Below are 22,891 nucleotides of genomic sequence, written 5' to 3'. Positions count from 1 at the left end.
ACCTGAGGTGAACGCACTTGTGTTTGGCTTTATCTCCCTCTGACATTACCGAATTTTTAATTTTAATTTTCACAGATTTAAAATAAAACTATTTTAATGCGAGGTTAACGACACAACAGTAAACAAAATAAAACGGCGAAGTCCGATTAGATCAATTCGAAACTGATCGTCGGGACGCGTCGGGCATTTTTCCAATAATCTTACACAGTTCCGGATTATAAAGCATGCTGCATGCCTGAATATATTGTTTGGGTAATTTTATGTTTGACGAGGTGTTGAATTCAGCGTGGCACATTTATTTTCGGATGTAGGTTAGCTAGGAACAATGTGTTTCGTTTTCTGGAAAGTTGAATGACACCGTCTAATCAAAAATTGATATTAGTTCAGTGAACTTGGAACAAAACATCATTTAAATATTATTTTTTATAAAAGGAATTATAAATACACAATTTTAATGATTGAAATGATGCAAATTCGACCGTTAATGTGATAAGGAAAAAAATGTTTATCGTAACAAACGGAAATTTTGTGGAAATATTCTGGGTGTTGCCCTAAATATCAATATTTTCTAAATAATATGAGGTTTATTTATTTCAGTGTACTTTTAGAAGCTTGTGAATAAGTCTTCTTATTTTTTTCAATAACCTCGGGGAGTTACTAGGGGCTTTAAATTGCGTATCATATTTACTATGAACTTTATACAATCTATTGAATCGAGAGCCCATTTTAAATCGACAAGAGGTCAACAATATTACCGGGTATCATGACGCACTGGTACGGGGAGTGACCGTGTCCGTTTTTTGTTGGGGGAAGATCGGTGCGAAGGAGGAGATCGAGTCGAGGTACGCAGTGAAACGAAGAAAACAGCAAGAAGGCACGGCCCAAGCGCACATGGATTAGTAGGCTGACGCACGCTCAGATAAAATGAGGAAATATAATACCAAAATGATATTATTGTCTTCTAATCTATTATTCGAGAAGTGACATCCATTAAAACAATATGAAGCTGATTAAACATACCCTGTAAACTAGTCGATGTCAAATGTTGAGCTTAAAATCTAAATTAATGGTGAACAAACTTGCCTTAATGTGACGAAAACAAAAAATTAGCAATACATTAATGGACTGTGTTAGTACCAGTGCATGGAATATCTATTTATAACTGTCAGTTTTGAAAAATATTCGGGAAGGGAGGAAGAAGTCCATTGCCTCCTTTGATAATTTACATCGGCTTGGTGACCCAATTACTACATGGAACTGTTCTAAGAATTTTGACTTTCTATTAAAAATTAAAATTAAATTGAAATTATTAATATCATCGAATATATTTCGTCCACTTGTACCGGTTGATAAGGTGATTGTGCGACGGGGTGGATTGAAGCGGGCGCACAATGACTGTTCTGAGTCGATGAACTTGGCGCGTGCTCAGCCCACACAGTCCACTGAGATGCGCTCCAACAACGGCCTAACTGTACTTTGCACGGCCGCCTGTTCGCTCAGCCAAGCTCCCACCCCCTCTACGGCCGGATCCCCGATCTATCCCAACCCATTCCTGCTGAACTATTTCATATTTATATTCACTCCGTTTTCTGTACTTAAAATAAAAAGATTTCTGAATTATTATAATAAAATTTATAATACTTTTTATGTTTTTGGTTGCTATAATATTAAAGCATTTCCGATTAATTTCTACAGAGGTTTTTATAACAAAGAAATCAAATGTAATTGGAAGATCTAAGTTGAATTGCATTGGATTGTAGAGTCTACAATTGTCATAATGAAAACTTTAATAATATATGATAATAAAAATTTTCAGACAACTTTGGTTATAAGAAAATTTCTGTAGAAGTCTTTATAATAAACAAAATATTTGTTACATCCAAACTAATTATAAGATCTAGACTTTTGTTTTGTCACAATGAAAACATTAATAATATATGGTAATAAATATTTTTCAGACAACTTTGATTACAAGAAAATTCCTGTAGAAGTGTTTATAATAAAGAAAAATATTTGTTATATCAAAATTAATTAGAAGATGTATATTGACCTGTAGTCTTTTGTATTGTCAAAATGAAAATTTTAATTAAATATGATAATAAATATTTTTCAGACAATATTGTTTGCAAAATTTATCTATAGAAATTTTTATAATAAACAAAAAAATTTGTAACATTACAATTAATTAGAAGATCTTGTAGTCTTTTGTAATGTCAAAATTAATAATATATGATAATAAATATTTTTCAGACAACTTTGGTTACAAGAAAATTTCTGTAGAAGTCTTTATAATAAAAAAAAATATTTGTTATATTAAAATTAATTAGAAGATCTATATAGACTTATAGTCTTTTGTATAATCAAAATGAAATCTTTAATGTTATATGATAATAAATATTTTTCAGACAATTTTGGTTCCATAAAAATTTTATAGAAACTTTTATAATAAAGAAAAATATTTGTTACATCAAAATTATTAGATGATCTACATTGACTTGTAGTCTTTTGTATTGTCACAATGAAAACTCTAATAATATTTGATAATAAATATTTTTTCACACAACTTTGGTTACAAGAAAATTCTTGTAGAAGTTTTTATTATGAAGAAAAATATTTGTTAAACCAAAATTAATTAGAAGATCTAAATTGACTTGTAGTATTTTGTATTGTCAAAATGAAAAATTTAATAACATATCATAATAAATATTTTTCAGACAATTTTGGTTGTAAAAAAATCTGTAGAAATTTTTATAATAAAGAAGAATATTTGTTATCAAAATTAATTAGATGATCTACATTAACATGTAGTCTTTTGTATTGTCAAAATGGAAACTTTAATAATATATGATAATAAATATTTTTCAGACAATTTTGGTTGCAAAAAATATCTATAGAAATTTTTATAATAAAGAAAAATATTTGTTATCAAATTTAATTAGATGGTTTACATTAACCTGTAGTTTTTTGTATTGTCAAAATGAAAACTTTAATAATATATGATAATAAATATTATTCAAACAATTTTGGTTGTAAAAAAATTCTGTAGAAATTTTTATAATAAAGAAAAATATTTGTTATCAAAATTAATTAAAAGATCTATATTTGTAGTTTTTTGTATTGTAATGTATTATTATAAATATTTTTCAGACAAATTTGGTTATAAGAAAATTTCTGTATTGGATTGTAGCATTTTGGATTTTCTAAATAAAAACTCAAATTGTAGACAATAAATATTTTTCAACAAATTTTGAATATAAAAACAATTTAGTTTTCCTAAATGTATTCATTGAGACGTCTTTATCTGAAAACAGACAAAAGCCATCGGGTACCATATGACTTTTTTTTATAAAGAAATCAAAGTTTAATTACTACTTTCGAATTTAATTCAAGCAAAATTATTAACAATACCTTTCTTCATTTAGCATTGATTAAAAGAAATTGTATTTATCAATTTTATTTTCATTAAATTGTACTGATTTTTGAATTTTTATATTGACAGAAATACAATGAGAAATTTGCAGTTGGATCATATGAAAATTTATGAACCATTTCAGAATCCTAATCTGTGTATATCAAGCTGGCACATCAGATGGGAATGCGTTATCAACGTGAGCGATTATAAGATAAATCGCTGATTCTCTTTGTGGTCGTGGGAACCTCGCAATATGAACAAACGACTCAATTAACTTATTACCTTTAATTGAAGTAGTCAAATTAGTTATGATAAATTAATATTAAGACTAAGAGCGAAAGAATCCCACAGAATCGCCTGCAATTACGTAGAAATCCAGTTACTTTGACATTATCATTTATCTGAAATAATATTTCACTCCAACGGTTCTTTAATTGGTTTCGTGTATTCTGCAAGTGATGATTATAAAACTGTAGATGAGGGTGGTCTTATATTACTTCATTAAATTAAACAATTACGTTTACGACCATCTTCATTTGCATCTTTCCTGTGTTTTTATATAATTTCTAAGGTTATATCATTAATGATTTAATGTGGCTTATAACCGCAGCCCGATCAAAGAAAGTAAACTCCAACATCAACAATTAATTCATATATTAGTACAATGCACACACATAAAGGAAAATTCAAATTAGCTATTTGTAATTTCTCTCGGCTTTTAACCAACTTCATTTACATTTTAACGAATAAAAGTGAAATTTAATGTTTATTATAATACTGATGTACGTATCACATTCTGATTAATACGTAATAAAATGGGAAAAAAATTTGCCACTTTCTCCCGAAGTTGTAGACCGTTGGACTAGTCAAGCAAATGCACCCAATAGGAAAGCACTCGTAAAGTAATCAATGCAATCGACTGTTGTCTATTGTAATACGTTACCAGCAAAGATTGTTATTTAATGGCAAATTGTCCATAATAATATGTGTGATTGCCATGTTAGTACGGACAATTTTATTTTCTAGCTTTGTCTAAAAAAAGGGTCCACAATTTCTAATTACACATCCATCGATTGTTTACTTTTTGAAGTGAAAACTTCTTTAACCGCGTTGGGGACTTTTTGGTATGAGTTCGCGTCACTGACATGCTCGTCCTTCTTTTGTTAATAAATTCAGACAAAAGAAAAAAGTTGTCGATTTGGCTGGTAACCTCGGTTACTAGATCAACAAACTATGTGACTGTCGGCGTTTCAAGAGGTACCCGAAAACTAGACCTATAATAATAAGATCCCGGAAGTAGAGGGTGAATTACAGCTGTACATTTCAGAGCATTTTGAAATCACGTAAGATTGTACTAATGCAGTGGTTTTGCTAAAGGCCTCCAGCTAAGCCGGAAATGCGTTTGACGCTAATATCGATTACTGTTTTGAAAGTGGAGGGTTCATAGAGGAGAATGCCTCGTTCAAGATCTTGTACTTATTTTGGTTCCAATTATAATCGGAGGGATGTTTATTAAGTAAAAGTAAAACATACTTGTTTTTTATACCGTTAACAAAAGTGTGTAACCTAAAAATTAGACTTTTCTAACAAATAATAATAGATTTAATGTATTTTTAGAAGTGAAAACTTCTTTAGCCGCGTTGGGCACTTTTTGGTAGCGAAATATTATGCGTTCGGGTCATTGACATGCTCATGACTGGCGCACGCGCAGTACGCTGTGAAATGGGTGGGTGAAATCTCGTGAGTTCGTGTCACCGACATGCTTATAGCAGTATATCTGTAGATATACAGTTGACGTATAGTGCTGTGTATATCTTATAAGTATAATTGAATGAATTTAGTGAAAAATTTATTTAAATACATCCAATGATGATGAAACTAAGTACTACAAAACACAATATAGATACTTAGATAAATTTGAATCAAACATTTTCATTTCTTACTTTAGTTACCATAAGTCTATTGTATCTTTTTTGGGACAAAATGAAATAATTGAAAGAACAAAAAGTTTAAGTTTGTTGAAATTAATGATGACAATGATGCAAACAATTAAAATAAGGGTAAAAATCAAGTACATTGAAATTTAATTAAATACAAATACTATCCATAAGTAATATGATTGTATATTAATTGTTATTTCAATTGAATTGTGTTTATATTTTGTCATGATCTTGTACAGCCCGTAATATATTTAAATAATAAAAAAACATATAAACTTGCATAAAATTATTGCTCGGAGTGTCAATAGATGTGAAAACCAGATTGATGTTGATAAGTTTAATTCAAACATTATGAAATTTCTAATTTTAATACTAAAAGTTCTAAGTTTTTACTTCTATCAGCAGTCTCTGTAACTGCCAACATTGAATTTTTTTTCTTATTGTTCATGAGGGCATTTCCTCATTCGCAGAAACTAATAACATTAATTGTAGTGTGCATTTTTTATTTCCATCAATCATCACCTGTTACAAGGCAGCAGTTTTTTCCGACGTATTAATCACATTTATTAAGTGCGATCTCGTTGATAAGAAAAAAAGGCTACAAATGAATTGTACGTATCCCATGAATTTTCGCGTCGAATCGCATAATAAACTTTTAGTTTCACTTAATTTTTACCCACAGATTGTGCCGACGACGACGTCGAAGCGGTTCCCATAGAAAAGCAATAACCTCCGGTGGTTCTTTTACGGTGCAGTTTAATTGTTACACGAAGTTGACTAATTGCAGTGACGGCGGCAGCAGCGGCGGCGGCGGCCCAACGTCGAGTTCTTTCACCCTGTCGAAGCGGTCCGGGTGAAAGTGGCCATCGACATTCGCTTTTACTTTCCACCGTGCAAGGATTACGATGGCCTGCGCTCCCCGCGCCACATTAGAAATTTCAACGGCGGATTCGCCGGGCCGCTTGCGGAAGCGTGCACTCGCCGAAGCGATAGTTATGGAAGTGGTCCCCGCGAATTTCACAATTGCATTGGCCGGCTACGTGATTTGCGATTCGCGTTCGTGTGCAATCTAATGGAGATGATTTGCATAGGGATATATTGGAATATTCAATGGGTTCCGATAAAATACTAACACACGAATCGACGGATTTATTTATAAATTACATATGTATAAAAATTAGAAACTTTTCCTATAAAAGTCTGTTTCCGGATAATATTTTCTTTTTTTTATTGTATCATTAAATTGAAAAGTATGTTTAATATTACTTGTATATATTTTCTCTCGGTTTAATGTCATATTTATTTGTTTTCATTAACCGGACGGAAACGTTAATATTTAAAATATTATTACTTCTGTAGAAATTCATTCAAATTAAATTGAACCAGATGATACAAAAATGTGTAAGTGAACGTTCAGTTTTTATTCCCGTTTCTGAAGTAGCCGTGAAAAAACATATTTTTGATATTTCAGTACATGATGGCATATATTAGTCTGTAAATTCTATTTTTTTTTTTTAATTATAGAGACGAATATTTTATACCATTATTTTGTCTCCATAACTATGGTAATAATCTAATATGAATAAATGTATCTTCCTCGTTTATTTTTCTATATTTTTTAACTAGAGTATGCTGGTTGTATATTAAGCTCTTTTGAGATCATAAATTAGTACTGTCCCTAGCTAAATCAAATAAAAACATTAAAGCATTAAAAATATGTATATTAATAATATAATATTAGTATTAGGATTGGTACTGTGTCACTCTTCTTAATGAAACTAACTGAAGTAAAAACTTCAATATTTAAATATTACTTAAACTTAGTTGTATACTGGACTCTTTTACGAATAGTTTGAGACCACAGGTAGTACCGTGTATCTTCTCTCCTAACTGAAACTAAGTCAGATATAAACTTCGACATTCCAGTATTAAAAATCACACAAAATATATCGAAATTAATGATTTGTTTAGCAGTTTACATACTGGGTTCTTTTAAGAACATTTTGAGACTACATATAATACTGTCTTTTTTCTTCTAACTGAATCAAAATCAAATAAAAATTTCAATATTGTAGCATAAAAAATTGGAGAGAATAGATTAAAACTAATAATTTCTTTATTTGACTCTATGCTGGGCTCTTTTAAAAATATTTTGAGACCGATTAGTACTGTGTCTCCTCTCTTCTGACTGAAACTAAGTCAAATAAAAAATTTAACATTCTTGCATTACAAATCACAGATAAGATATCGAAACTAATGATTTTTTTACTTGATTTTATTTATGATTTATTTTCTCTTCAATTCTAACTGAAATTAAAACAAATAACCCCTTCAACATCCAGGTATTGAAAATAACATAAAACAAATATAAACTAAAGATCTCTTTAATTGGTTTAAAACTGGGCCCTGTTAGGAATACTTTGAGACCATAGATTAGTACTGTGTCCCTTCTTTTTTAACTGAAATTAAATCGAATAAAGATTTCAATATTTAGGTATAATAAACAAATATAAACTTTAACTTTCATATTTAATGTAACAGAAAAAAAATAGAGTCAAACTGACGATTTCTTTACTTGGTTGTAAACTGAAGATTTTGGGACTATAGATTAGTACTGTAACCTTTCTCTTCTACATGAAACTGAATTATATAAAAACTTACAATCCCAAGATGAAAATATTATATACGTCCAATTTAACCTGTGAGAATAGAGTTTGAAGTAAGTTCATGGCTTCAGGTATTGGAAACAATTTTTCAATATCTTATCACTATTTTTTCAAACCTATCTTCCAAAAATATTAAAGAACATTACTATAAAGAACCATTATAACCATTCTCTGATGAAAAAGATGACGAATTTGTGGAAAAATTAAACGAGAATGACGCACGACCTTGGTTGTCATTTATAGCCATTTTTCATGGTTTCTTTGAGAACAAAATGGTTGATAATTACGTTAATCCATTATGAGGTTATGATTAAAAATTGGATGGATAAAATTTTATGAAACACTAAATTCTATGATACAAATTAAGAATATACGTTTTTATTGAAAAAAAAAAAATAAATGTGTTAGCAATTATTGTCATATAAATTCCTAGAATAATAAAATTGATTTTTCTTTCAAAAATAATGATAATTTGTTAGTTTGACTTCATTGGAACAATTCTGAAACATAAATTTTATTACTTAACAATATTAACGAATTAAGAATTTTATAATATATCCTGTTATGAGGATTTACAATTTGGTTGTCCATTAATGAAATATATGTCATTGACTAGTAAAACTTACAGTTGTTATTATTTCTGAAAAAATTAAAAACAGTTTGATGGATCAAGTGTGTCATAGTATAAATATGGTATATGATAAAATATTTATCAAAAATTATAAACAAAAGAAAATGTTAGAAGAAATTGATTATCAGATTATTATTACGTAGTCCTTAAAAATCAAGACTGTTTAGATAGTTTTTTTTTTGGACAAAGGGGGGAAAATCTTTATAAAAGACGCACTCCTGGAATTTAGAGGTATCGGATTCACAGCGACTAAAAACCCCTCTCTGGGCACCAATCCAAATGTCATGGCCAAATGGTATACCTATATGAAAAACTCATATATGGATGACAAAGAGCATGTACGGGTTTGCTGAAGCAGAAGACGCAAGACTGGCAAAGATGCCAGCCCCTTGTTAACTGAATTCGGAAGAGCAAAACCAATCTGAGGAAGATCCGAGATCTTCCTCGGGAAGGATTAGATTTGCGGAGTTGGATCCGTTAGCTTCCCACTGCCATTGGTTTGTGGAGTGGTACTGAGCCCCAGGACCACGACAAGGTGGATCCATCCTGGGGAACATTTTTATGTATATTTTTGAAATCATTATAATAAATATAATTACTATTTAGTCGTATTTTTAAGAAAGTCAAACTATTTCAGTAAATGTTATATGAACTGTTAAAGTTTGACTTCACTAAAACAATTTTGTAATATTAAGTTCTGTATTTGTTGAATCATCATTAATCCTCATTAAACTAAATTATGAAATGCCAACTGGCTCTTGAAGAAGAAATTTAAAAACAAGAGAATTTATATCTTTTGTAAGCCTGTAATGTAGTTAATATTACAATGTGAATAAAATTATGTAATTTTAAATTTTATTATACCTATATATCCTATTATGGAGATTTACAATATTTCTTTCTATTAATGAAAAATAAATAAATTAATGTCAAGTAACTATTAAAATTATGATTAATAAAAGACTTATCAATTTTGATAAAATTAAAAACAGAATTATGCCAGAAGTAGTTGATTAAAAGAATATTATTATGTAGTCCTTAAGCCATTATAATATATATGTTTAGCAATTTTTATAATAAATCTGAATAATAATTTCGTTCCATTAATGAAAATCTTATTTTTTATTAATAAAATGAAATTTAATAAATAAATGTTAAATGGCTATTAAAATTATTATTATTAGAAATTGATTATAAGATTATTATTATTATGGCCTTAAAAATCAAGCCTGTTTGTATATTATTTTACTGTTATTTTAAATCATTTAGAATTTTATTTTATTTTATGTTTATGTATATTTTTCAAGTCATTATAAAATTACATACAATACAAACTATATTAGTAAATGTTACTGTTAATGTTTGACTCTATTAAAACAATTTTGAAATATTAAAATATTTATTAATTTCGAACATTAATTGTTATTAAACTAAATTATGAAATGCCAACTGATGATGATGAAGATTTTAAAATTAAGAAATTTGTATTTTTTTATGACTGTAATGTAGTTATTATTATAATGTGAATAAAATTATGTAATTTTAAATTTTATTATGCATCATATTATGGGGATTTACAATATCTTTTTCTTTTAATGAAAAATAAATACTTAACTAACTATTAAAATTATGGTATGGTAATATTTTGATAAAATTCAAAACAGATTGATGCCTGAAGAAATTGATTATAAGATTATTATTAGTAGTCCTTAAAAATGATATTCATTTTTACTTTTAAGCGGTTTTTATAACAAATCTGAATAATAATTTAATTAAATTGATAAAAATATTTAGTTTTATTGATGAAAAAAAAAAAAAATAAATAAATAAATAAATACACAAATGTTAATGCCAATATTCAGAATATATTTTTATAAACAATTTGAAAAAAATTAAATAATTTGAAAAAGTTAATAATATTTTATTGATGAAAAAAAAATAAATAAATACAAAAATGTTAATGCCAATATTCAGAATATATTTTTATAAACAATTTGAAAAAGATTAAATAAGTTGAAAAAGATAATAATTCATTAATTTTAAAATATGTTGATAATCAAATTAATTTAATTAAAAAATAATTAATAATATTTTAAAAATTATTAGTAGTTTTTTTATATTTTTATAGAACAAATATTTCCAAATTGTATTTATGTATATAAACTCCAATATTCAGAATATATTTTTATAACCAATTTGAAAAAGATTAAATAATTTGAAAAAGATTAATAATCTATTAATTTTAAAATATGTTGATAATCAAATTAATTTAATTAATTAAATATATTTTTATAGAAAAAATATTTCTAAATTTAATTTATTTATGTAAACTCCAAAATTCATAATATATTTTTTACAACAAATTTGAAAATGGTTAAATAATTTATTAAAAAAAAATTTTTTATCCCTTTCTTTAAAATAGAAAATTTTAAAAAATGTTGATATTCAAATTAATTAAATTAAAAAATAATTAAAAATATATTAAAAATTATTAGTAGTTTTTTATAGAATATTTCAAAGTTATATTTATTTATGTAAACCCCAAAATTCATTATATATTTTTAAAACAAATTTGGAATATATTAAAAAATTAATAAGGAGTTCATTTCCTCCCCTTAAAATTTTGATTTTGATATTACAATTAGTTAAATTAAAAAATATTGATATCAAAATTGGTTAAATTAAAACAATTATAAATATTTTGAAAATAATTAACATCATTTCTTCCTCCTCCAAACTGTATTTTTATTGCAAAATTTATAATATATTTCTAACAACAAATTTGGAAAAAATGAAATAATTTATTAAGGAATTTTTACTCTCTATTTTTCTTTAAAATAGAAAATTTTAAAATATTTTTTTATTTTTATACAATAAACATTTCCAAATTGTAAATTTCAAAATTCATTTTATATTTTTTATAATACATTTGGAAAGGATTAAATAAGTTATTAAGGAATTTTAAAATATGTTGACATTACAAATAGTTAAATTCAAAAATAATTATACATATTTTAAAAATTGTTAAAACCATTTCTTTTTTATTTTTATACATATATTTCCAAATTGTATTTATTAATGTAAATTCAAAAATTCATAACATAGAACAACAAATTATATTTCTACAATAAAGGATAAGATGGAAGAAGATCTTTCTCATCCCCTTTCTTTAAAATAGCAAATTTGATCCCTTGATTTCTTTTCAATCATTTATCATTTTCGTATTTAACATTTAAATATTTCTATGAATGGTCATATGGACGTGAAAATTTATATAAATAGGCTTTTTTACTGTTGTGACTCTCTAGTAAAAAGATTTGTGACCTAATAATCAATTAATTTTTTAAATTTTCCCCGAAAGTCAAACTATGTTAGTAACATGTATACAAAAATATGGTTTATATTCAGTGGACAATTTTAAAACGACAAATATAATAATACTAATAATAACAGAATATTCATTTTTTTTAAGCTTATAGTTGATAGAAAAATAATTAATTTTAACAAAGGCTTGAAACAAATTATGCGAAAATTGTTGGTTACAACAATATGATAGTGTAATCCTTCAAAGTCCAAATCCGTCTGAGATGCGAAATTAATTGAAAAATAATGAGAACGGCGCGCAAAATAATATCAAGTCGTACATAAATTGTAAATAGCTCGTCATTATTTAGCGCCGTAACAGTTATACTAATCTGCAACAGCATCGTATTATTAGTTGTGGCGGCAGTTTCTTTTTCCAATTACGCAGTTATTATGTAACACACGGCAAATTTCCAAGCGATTTCCCGCTCGACGCGAGAGAGGCGATCGTCGGTGTCGGCGGTGTCGGCGGTGTCGGCGGTGGAACGCGGTGGAACGCGGTCGCGGCGCGCCGATGTCGTGGAGCCTGTGCCGTTCGACGAGGAGTCCGCGGTCTCCAGAGTTCGCGTTGAGAAAGGTCCGGACAGGACGATGACCCGGCCGGCCGCGGCCGCTGCCTCGCCGGCCCGTTCGGTCCCTTCCCTTCCGTTCCCTTCCTTTCCCGTTTCGCGCCGCCTTTCGCACCGCCACGCCGCGGCGATCGCCGCCAAGAAGGCGCACGGCGCGAAACGACACCGGTTTCGCGATCGTCGTTCGCCCGACGGATTTCTATTTCGTAACCGATTTCGCAATACGATTGGAAAGGCGTTATTATTCGTGGACCAGCTCATCGTCCCAAAAAACTACTTATTTTATCTGTCTTGGTTTTCCTAAATTTAATTTTTCTTAAATTTAATTTTCACCATACGTTAAAATCAAAATAAAAAACTGGACCAAACATTTATTTTATTATTCTTTAATTTTTAATACAACTGATTGTACAACTAACAAATTTTTAATTTTTAAAAAAAAATTAAATTACTGAATTTGGTAGTATTTTTTGTATCAAAATTTAGCTGTTTTAATATTTCATATTATTTTTGAATTTAACTATGTGGAATATGGACACATTTTAAATAATGGGGGAGAGAAAGACCTCCTTAATATATTATTTTATATTTCCGAAATTTGTTGTATAAAAATCTAAAAAGAAATGGTGCTAACAATTTTTAAAATATTTATAATTATTTTTCAATTTTTGTGATATTAACATACATTCTGTTTTAAAGAAATGGGGAGAGAAATTTAATTTAGTGTAGAAATATAATTTATTGTTTTATATTATTTGAATTTACGTTAATAAATACAATTTGGAATTATATGTTGTACAAAATTGTAAAAACAAATATATATAATTATTTTTGAATTTAACTATTTGTAATATCAACATATTTTAAAACATTCTGTTTAAAACAAAGGAAAAGAAAAGAACTCCTTAATAAATTATTTAATCCTTTCTATATGTATTGTAAAAAATATAATATGAATTTTGAAATTAATAATTTGGAAATATTTAAACTATAAAAATCTAAAAAGAAAAAGTACTAATAATTTGAAATTATTATTAATTATTTTTTAATTTAATTAATTTGAATACCAAGATATTTTAAAATTTTCTATTTTAAAGAAAAATTAAGAGAAAAAATGCTTCAATAAATTATTTAATTTTTTCCAAATTTAATGTTAAAAATATATTATAAATTTTGCAATAAAAATACAGTTTGGAGGGGGAAGAAGAAGAAATGGTGTTAATTATTTTTAAAATATTGTTTTAATTTAACCTATTTTGATATCAATATATTTTATATAATTTATATATATATAAGTTATTTTTTAATTTAACTAATTGTAATATCAAAATCAAAATTTTTCATTTTAAGGGGAGGAAATGAACTCCTTAATATTTTTTTAATGTATTCCAAATTTGTTTTAAAAATATATAATGAATTTTGGAGTTTACATAAATAAATACAATTTTGAAATAATAAAAAACTAATAATAATTTTTAAAATATTTTTAATTATTTTTTAATTTAATTAATATGAACATTTTTTAAAATTTTCTATTTATTGTAAAAAATATATTATGCATTTTGGAGTTTACATAAATAAATTAAATTTAGAAATACTTTTTCTATAAAAATCTAAAAAAACGGACTAACACTTGTTAAAATATTATTAATTATTTTTTAATTAAATTAATTTGATTATCAACATATTTTAAAATTAATAGATTATTAATCTTTTTCAAATTATTTAATCTTTTTCAAATTGGTTATAAAAATATATTCTGAATATTTATTTAAATAAATAAATTCAATTTGGAAATATTTATAATATAAAAATATAAAAAAAAACTACTAATAATTTTTAAAATATTATTAATTATTTTTTAATTAAATTAATTTGAATATCGACATATAAAAAAATTATCTAAAGAAAGAGGGAAAAAAGAACTTATTAAATTATTAATTTTTTTTCAAATTTATTGTAAAAAATATATTAAAAATTTTGGATTTTAGATACATAAATTAAAATCAGAAATATTTTTTCTATAAAAATCTAAAAAGAAAGAGTACCAATAATTTTTAAGATATTATTAATTATTTTTTAGAAGAAAAATATATTATGAATTTAGGAGTTTATATAAATAAATGCAAATTGGAAATATTTATTCCATAAAAATTTTAAAAATGTAATAATAATTTTTTAGATTAATTATTTTTTAATTTAATTAATTTGAATTTTAAAATTTTCTGTTTTAAAGAAGGGGAAGGGAAAAGAATGTAATAAATAAGTTAATTTTTTCCAAATTTGTTGTAAAAAATATATTATAAATTTTAGAGTTTACATAAAAAATACAATTTAATATATAATATATAATTAACCAATTTTTATATGAATATATTTTAAAATCTTTTAATTAAAAAAAGCGAAAAGAAAATTTTAAAATAATTAGAGATAACTTTTAAAATATTTTTTTATTATTTTTTAATTTAACTAATTGTAATAAAAGTATATTTTAAAATTTTCTGTTTTAAAGGAAGGGTATTATGAATTTTACATACAATTTGGAAATATTTATTTTTTTAAAATCTAAAAAGAAAAAGTACTAATAATTTTTTAAATATTTATTATTATTTTTTAATTTAACCAATTTTCTAAAATTTAAAAAAGGGGCAGAAAAAAAAATTAAAGAGAATTAGAGGTAACAAGTATTCAAATATTTATAATTATTATTTAATTTGACTAATTGTAGTTGAAATATAAATTTTACATTGGTCCAATTTATTACAGAAAATATATTTTGAATATTAGAATTTACAGCAATCTAAAATTTAATCACAATTTCCTTATGCAGATAAATGCAGATTGCGGAAGTATAAAGATTAGATTTTCATGAAAATTTCCATCCGTGCGTCGCTGCATCGGCCGCCTTGATCTTCTATGCACTTTCCAACTAATTGCGGGCTGCCCACACCTCGCCACGGTGCCTGCGCTCGGCCAGATCTTCCACCAATTTTCAACTTTCTTCGGCCTTTGATATTTTCCATACAATCACAGCCGAATGGAAAGTAAACCCCGTTGATCTTAACCGAAAAAAATCAGGAAATCTCATTGTTAAAAACTGTTTCTACGTCTTAGGTTTAAGTGCAGTTAGTTTTTTGAAAATTTTCTTCTCCATATATTTATTTATTTTGTGTACTTATTTATTTTACGTTAATTTATTCAATACATTTAAATGAATTAAGCTTCTCCAAAAATATTTTTCAAGTTTTGAACTCTAAAAAGTTTATATCATATATAAATTAAAAAAATAAATTTAGAACTTTTAGTATTAGAAATGTCATAATGTTTGAATTTAATTTATCAATTTGGTTTTCACATCTATTGACCCTCCGAGCAACAATTTTATGCATGTTTATATGGTTTTTTATTATTTAAATATATTACGAGCTGTACAAGATCATGACAAAATATAAATACAATCCAATTGAAATAACAATTAATATACAATCATATTATTTATGGATAGTAATTGTATTTACTTAAATTTCAATGTACTTAATTTTTAACATTATTTTAATTGTTTGCATCAATGTCATCATTAATTTTAACAATACTTGTTTTTGGTACTTTCAATTATTTCATTTTGTTCTAAAAAAGATACAATAGGCTTATGGTAACTAAAGTAGGAAATGAAAATGTTTGATTCAAATTTATCTAAGTATCTCGTAAAAGCGGTATCGATTGTCGTTTTATGTTTTGTGGTACTTAGTTTTCGATCATTGAACATATATAAATAAATTTTTCACTAAATCCATTCAATTTCACAAATAAAATATACACAGCATTATACGTCAACTGTATAGCTACAGATATACTGGTATAAGCATGTCGGTGACGCGAACGCACGAGATTTCACCCCTCCAAAAAGTGTCACACTGCGCGTGCGCCAATCATGAGTATGTCAATGATGCGAAGGCATAATATTTCCCTACCAAAAAGTGCCCAACGCTGCTAAAGAAGTTTTCACTTCAAAAAAAATTCATTAAATGTATTATTATTTGTTAGCAAAGGCTAATTTTCAGTTTACAACAGGTCACACACTGGTACGAAAAGGATTTGATCTATCTGAATCCTGAAAGAGACATCATATACAATAGAGACAGCAGAAGTTTCCCACTATTAAATTCAGACTTTTCCTACTGTGTGTATATATATGGGCGCTGATTTTTTCTCTGAAAGTACATCAGAAATAAAGATAATCCTGAAAATTTCGAATATTTCAATATAGAGATTTCTTTCAGACGGCATTCTTCTTTATGAACCGTCCACTTTCAAAACAGTAATAGATATTAGAGTCAAACTCTTTTCCAGCTTAGCTGGGGGCCATTAACGAAACCATTGCATTAGTAAAATTTTACCTGATTTCAAAATGCTCTCAAATGTACAGCTGTAACTCACCCTCTAGTTCCGGGATATTATTTTTAAGGTCTGGTAAGCACGAGCATGTCGGTGACGCGAACTTATAAGATTTTCCCCTTCCAAAAAGTGTCCAACGCGGCTAAATAATTTTTCACTTCAAAAAATAAAAAAAATTAAGTATCTGAAAATACATTCATAAAAACTTTGTTACAAAATTTATTTTTACTAGTTGGCTTGAAAATCCTGAAATGTTTAAATTTTTTTTTAAATAAGTGTGAATTTTTTCCTGTAAAAATCGAGTTCAATTATGGTATGATGAAACATAGAATGCGGACAGAGGTCAGCACCAGTGAAATGACAAATCTCCGCATCGCAATCTGAAAATCCTGACCAGTTGATATTCCTGGTAGTACATTTTCCATCCTGACACGGCCACATTCTGCCAGCATGAAATAAAAGCGACCGTACCGCGGGAGACTGTGATAAATCGTATGCATCGATTCGAGCTAGTTGCGACGCAGCAGATAAGAAGTAACAACGGCCATTTGCCGCAAGTCTATCCGCCTGAGTTGCGGAATGAATGATGGATAAAATCGGAACGTACATGTGTGTCCCGACTATTAATACAGATAGATGAATAGACGAATAATTCACCGAGGCACGCAACGCAAAAAAAAAACGATTGAAACTGATTTATTTCTTATTACCGTCCGGCCATTTATCATGTGCCGTGTTGCTCTTGCTGGCCCGGAACAATGCGAACGATAATCGCTGTGTGACATGATAATTTTGTACTAATTGTGTGGGGTGGCGGTGGCCATTAATGTTCCTCTGGTCGTTGCAAGTTGCCGCTTGTAAAATCACGCCGAGGATCTACTAAAGGTTTGGTTCCGCAGCTTCCACATTTCTAAATCATCTGTGTGAACCGTAATAAAATTCCAATCACCATCGATTAAACACATCATCCCGGAAGTTTTGAGGCTGGATTACGATTGGAAGGAACGAAAGACGTTTCCTATCTTTCACGGTGAATAATCTGGCACTTTTACACAATACAATTAATTTAAATAGGATTATAAAAACGAACGGTAATAAAATTGTATTAATTACTATGCGATTTGTGAAAAAATGTATTATAAAGTAAATAATACGTGTGAGTGATGTTGGTTAATTAGAAATCCAAGTGAACGCGGAAACGTTCATTAATCTATAAGTAGTTACTTTCTACGGTAATAATTAAAAATAATAATTTAATCACTTTTACTCTTTAAATAATTGCTATCAATTCCAACCTATTGCATACGTTCTCACTCGAACGTTTATTTTCATTTTGTGTGTTTCAGGACTATGGGAAATTACGTTTTACCTTATTATAATTCAGGAAGTGCCTCTTTTATTTATGCATTAATTGGTAGTTTTAAACTATTTTACTGATTATACTGATTTCAGGTTAAATTGTATTTTGCCAAGCTGTAATTTACTAAATTATTTCTGAGTTGTTCAGTGATGTAACTAAAGTTCAGTAGTTTTTATCTTGGAGCTTTTAAGAACTTAATTAAATAGCAAATCATGATACAACTGATGAGATATATATAATATTGGCAATTTTTCCAGTTTCAAAATCTACTTAAAATTATGCGTCTTCTCTTTTTTTTCAAATATTTACTTATAGAAACCAAAGTAAACATATTCCTCTCCCAAAGAATATTGATAAATTTTTTATAAAATTAGAGGTGTCAATACTGGTTGATGAAAGAAGATGTTTTCAAAAAAGTCATAAAAATTATTATAATAATATGTTTTAATCAATACATTCGCTTGTAGAAAATTCTGAGGTACCTATTTCGTCACTCAACTGATGAATTTCATCAAAGAAGACATACTTTCATATTTCTGACAATTTTCAGAAAGTTGCAAATTATAGTTGAAGCTGGAAGTATCAGCTTGTCTGAACCGAAGGTAATTGTCTAGAATCACGACTATTTACAGTCATAAAAAATCGAAAAATTGAGCTATGACAATTTTTTATTCAATATATATTTCTAAGAGAAAAATTAATTTTAAATTTGTAAATATGACAATTTTTGTTTTTTGCAAAAATATGTTATACTATATGACCTTTTTCCAAAAGTTTATGAAAAGAAATTGTTTATTTTAGAAAGTTCATCAAAAATCGAATATTTTCAAAAAAAAAATTGTCAATAACATAATTTGTCAATTTTTTATCAATTTTTGAAAATTTTGTAATTTTTCATAAATGAAAATTAATTATAGAGTATTTTAAAAATGGTGAATTAGAAGGAATCATGAAAAAAATATAAATATTTTTTATTAAATTTAATAGAAATAAAAAATTGAAAAATTATAAATTAAATAATATATCAAAATAAATTCTATTTATGATCAACTTTCTGAAAAAAAAATAGGTAAGGTTAGGTTTAGGTTACGTTTAGATTATAGTTTTTATTTATTCATTTTTTTTGCACATATTCTATTTTTGATGAATCAGAAAAAATAGGTATACAATATAAAAAAAAAAAAAACATAAAAATTTCAAAGATTTTAGTATTGTTCAAATTTATGATTAAATTTTGTTTTTTTTCTTCTAATTGACAAGTTCTTAAATTTTCAAAAATTAGTATTTAAAAAAACATGAGAAATCATGAAAAAAATATAAATATTTTTTTATTATATTTAATAGAATTTTGCAAAATTTTCAAAAATTCATAAAAAATTGAAAATTACGTTACTGACATTTTGAAAATGTTCTATTTATAATGAACTTTCTGAAAAAATAGGAATACAATACAAAAAAAATATATATAAAATTTCAAGGAAAGACTTTATTATTATTTTTGAAAATATGCTATTTTTGATAAACTTTTTGGAAAAAAAGGCATACAATATAAAAAAAATGTGTAAGCTTATTTTTTTCAGAAAGTTCATCATATATTATAATTTCAAAAAAAAGAAAAAAAATTGTCAAAAACGTAATTTTTTTTTCAAATTTCGAAAATTTTTGTAATTTTTCATAAATTACTGAAAATTAATAATAGAATAATTTTAAAAATGGAATATAATTATAAAAATATAAGAAATATTTTATTAAATTTAATAGAAATTACAAAAATTTCAGAAATTGAAAAATTAGAAATTAAATATATAATATATAAAATAAATTCTATTTATGATGAACTTTCTGAAAAAAATTAGGTTAGTTTGATTTTTTTTAATTGTATTTAAGTTATTTGAATATTTTGATTTTTTTTAATTGACCAAGACAAGTTATTCATCGTTTTGGCATGAATAATTTGTTGACAATTTTACAGGGTGATTCGCATAACTGCATCAGAAGTTTATAGGATCATTAACATACAATTTTAGCAATTTAATGAGTATATAATCTGTCTTTCATAATATATTCAATGTTTTCTATCTACAGCAATTTGGATTCTTTTGCATTTTCAATTGTTTTTGAGACATATATTTAAATTTTTCAAAAACATTTTGCAGATAGAATGACCAACAAAAATGTCTGTGTTGCCAACAATTTAAATGTTAACAAATTTATTTTTGATATACAAAATAGGCATATAGTATAAATTTTCCTAAACATTTCAAGCAAAACCTCAAAATCAGCATTTTTTCAAATTTAAAATTCAAATTCCGCAGTTTATAGAAATCAGAAGTTTCCATCTTGTTCCTGTCTTCCGTGAATTTTGAATTTTTTTTAAACAATTGTACATGTTTATTTTGGTTGATGAGAGATATTATGATTTTCAAGAAAGTAACTCACTTAAACTATTATGTTTTAACTTTAATATGTTATAAATAGAAACTTTCGGTGTCGTTGATATTATCGAGCTGTGCAGATTTATAATGAGATTTCCAGAGCTCCACAACATCTTCACCTATAAAAAGGGGCCATTTCGTTATCCAACTTATGAAATCATTAAAGAAATAATTGGATGTTAATATTGATTGATAAGAGATGATATTGTCATAATTTTGAAAAAAAGTAAGTCATTTAATATGTATATAATTTTATAAATGAAAATCCATTGTAATCCTTCTATGTTCTAAGAAGGAAAAACCAAACTTGTTGCTCCTCTTATGAGAAGGCACATACCTCATATGCTTTACACTTCGCTTTTAAGAAAGTTGGTTAGTTGGTTTTGGATATAATGTGGATTCCAAACATAAGAACATTAATACAATTTCAATCGAACAAAGTTGTAATAAAATAATTTCGAAGTATCAACGTTGAATCGCATTCTCATCACACATTCTTATCATTTTACAAATGCAACATTTTTTCATGACGTTAAAACATCTTATCGGCTTATAACTCTTACAAGATCGACAAAGCAGCGACGTTACTTTGACGTGCGGTGTTAATTAACGGCCAATTACTGTTCACCCATCGATGCTAATTATTTATTTATGATCTGAGAAATGTTGTATACTTCATTAAGGTGACAAACTTGATATGTTACCGTATACAACGATGCGAATACCGTACAGGTGGGAATCCGGCAGAAAATTTGACTCCACATAACTCGATCGGCGGCAACTTAGATTTTTGTTAATCACCATCCAAGCCCGCGTCTGATTGTCGAACCAATCAATTTCCCGGTTCAATCGCCGCATCGTGAACGGTCGCAAAACGTATGAAATTTTGCGTGTGCATAAGTGAGTCCGACGTTGTTTGTGCAAAAGCCGAGCGCCGCGATCGAAGAAGAACCGTGGTGAATTGACCGCGGCCGCGTTGACCCATTTCACGGTCCATGCACGCGGACTGTGACGACGGCGGCCGCTGAAACGGCGGCGGAGGCGGCGGCGGCGGCGGCGGCGACCGCACAGGTTCTTCACCTCGCGGCGTTCGCTCGACCACACACTCGGACCGAGCGACTGCCCATCTGCATATCAACCGGCCCCGCTTTCCAGATTCGTTGCGGGAAAAATCGATGTCGTGGCGCATATTAACGGTTTTTAGTCTATTTTTAAAATTGGTACAAAAAAATAGGTTTGATTTATTTCAGAAAAATATATATATATAAAGTGAAAAATGTATTTTAAGAATTATTATTATGATAAAGAAATTTGAAAATATTTATACATTTATTTATTCGCATAAATGATTCATCAGAAGTTTATGGACTCATTGACATATAATTTTACCAGCTAAATGAGTATTTTATCTATTTCTCAAAATATAGTCAATGTTTTCTATCTACAGCAATTTGAATTCTTTTGCATATATTCAATTGTTTTTGAGGTATGCATTTAAATTTTTCAAAAACATTTTACAGATGGAATGACAAACAAAAATGTCTGTGTTAATAATTTTAATGTTAATTTAATTTTATTTTTGGTAGACGAAAAGGAATATTCCGAGATATTAATAATATTTCCAAAACTATAAATCTTTTTCGCATTTTAATTGAAAATAATTTTTTATTCATAAAATACTTGTACCATTCGGAAAAAAAATTATTATATATTAATATGTTTGTAACTCACTTTATAATAATATAAAAAATATAAAAAATGTTCATTTAACTCGTGTAAAGTATAAAATAAAAAGAGTGTCTTTTTTTCTATCAATGTTAATATATAGAACATATTTATATATTAAAATATACATAACTTTTATACATCAGTTGTTAGAAAAGCTAATATGTCTTCATAAAAGTGCCAAATTTTAATTTTTATTTTAGTCCTTTCAAAGATTTTATTAAAAAAAACTAAGGTAACACGACGGTAAGAGTTAGAGAAAGAGGAAAAGAGAGTTGATAAACCTTTAGTTACTATCAAAAAAGCTTTTTTGACAATCTTTTATATTTTATACTTTTTATACATCAGTCCTTAGAAAGGCTAATATGAGGCAAGTCTATAAAACGGAGAGATGT

This window comes from Aethina tumida, chromosome 3 (assembly GCF_024364675.1).
Source record: "Aethina tumida isolate Nest 87 chromosome 3, icAetTumi1.1, whole genome shotgun sequence".
NCBI classification, from domain to species: Eukaryota; Metazoa; Arthropoda; class Insecta; order Coleoptera; family Nitidulidae; genus Aethina; species Aethina tumida.
The sequence above is the reverse complement of the archived record's forward strand: the minus strand, read 5'-3'. Positions refer to the sequence as shown.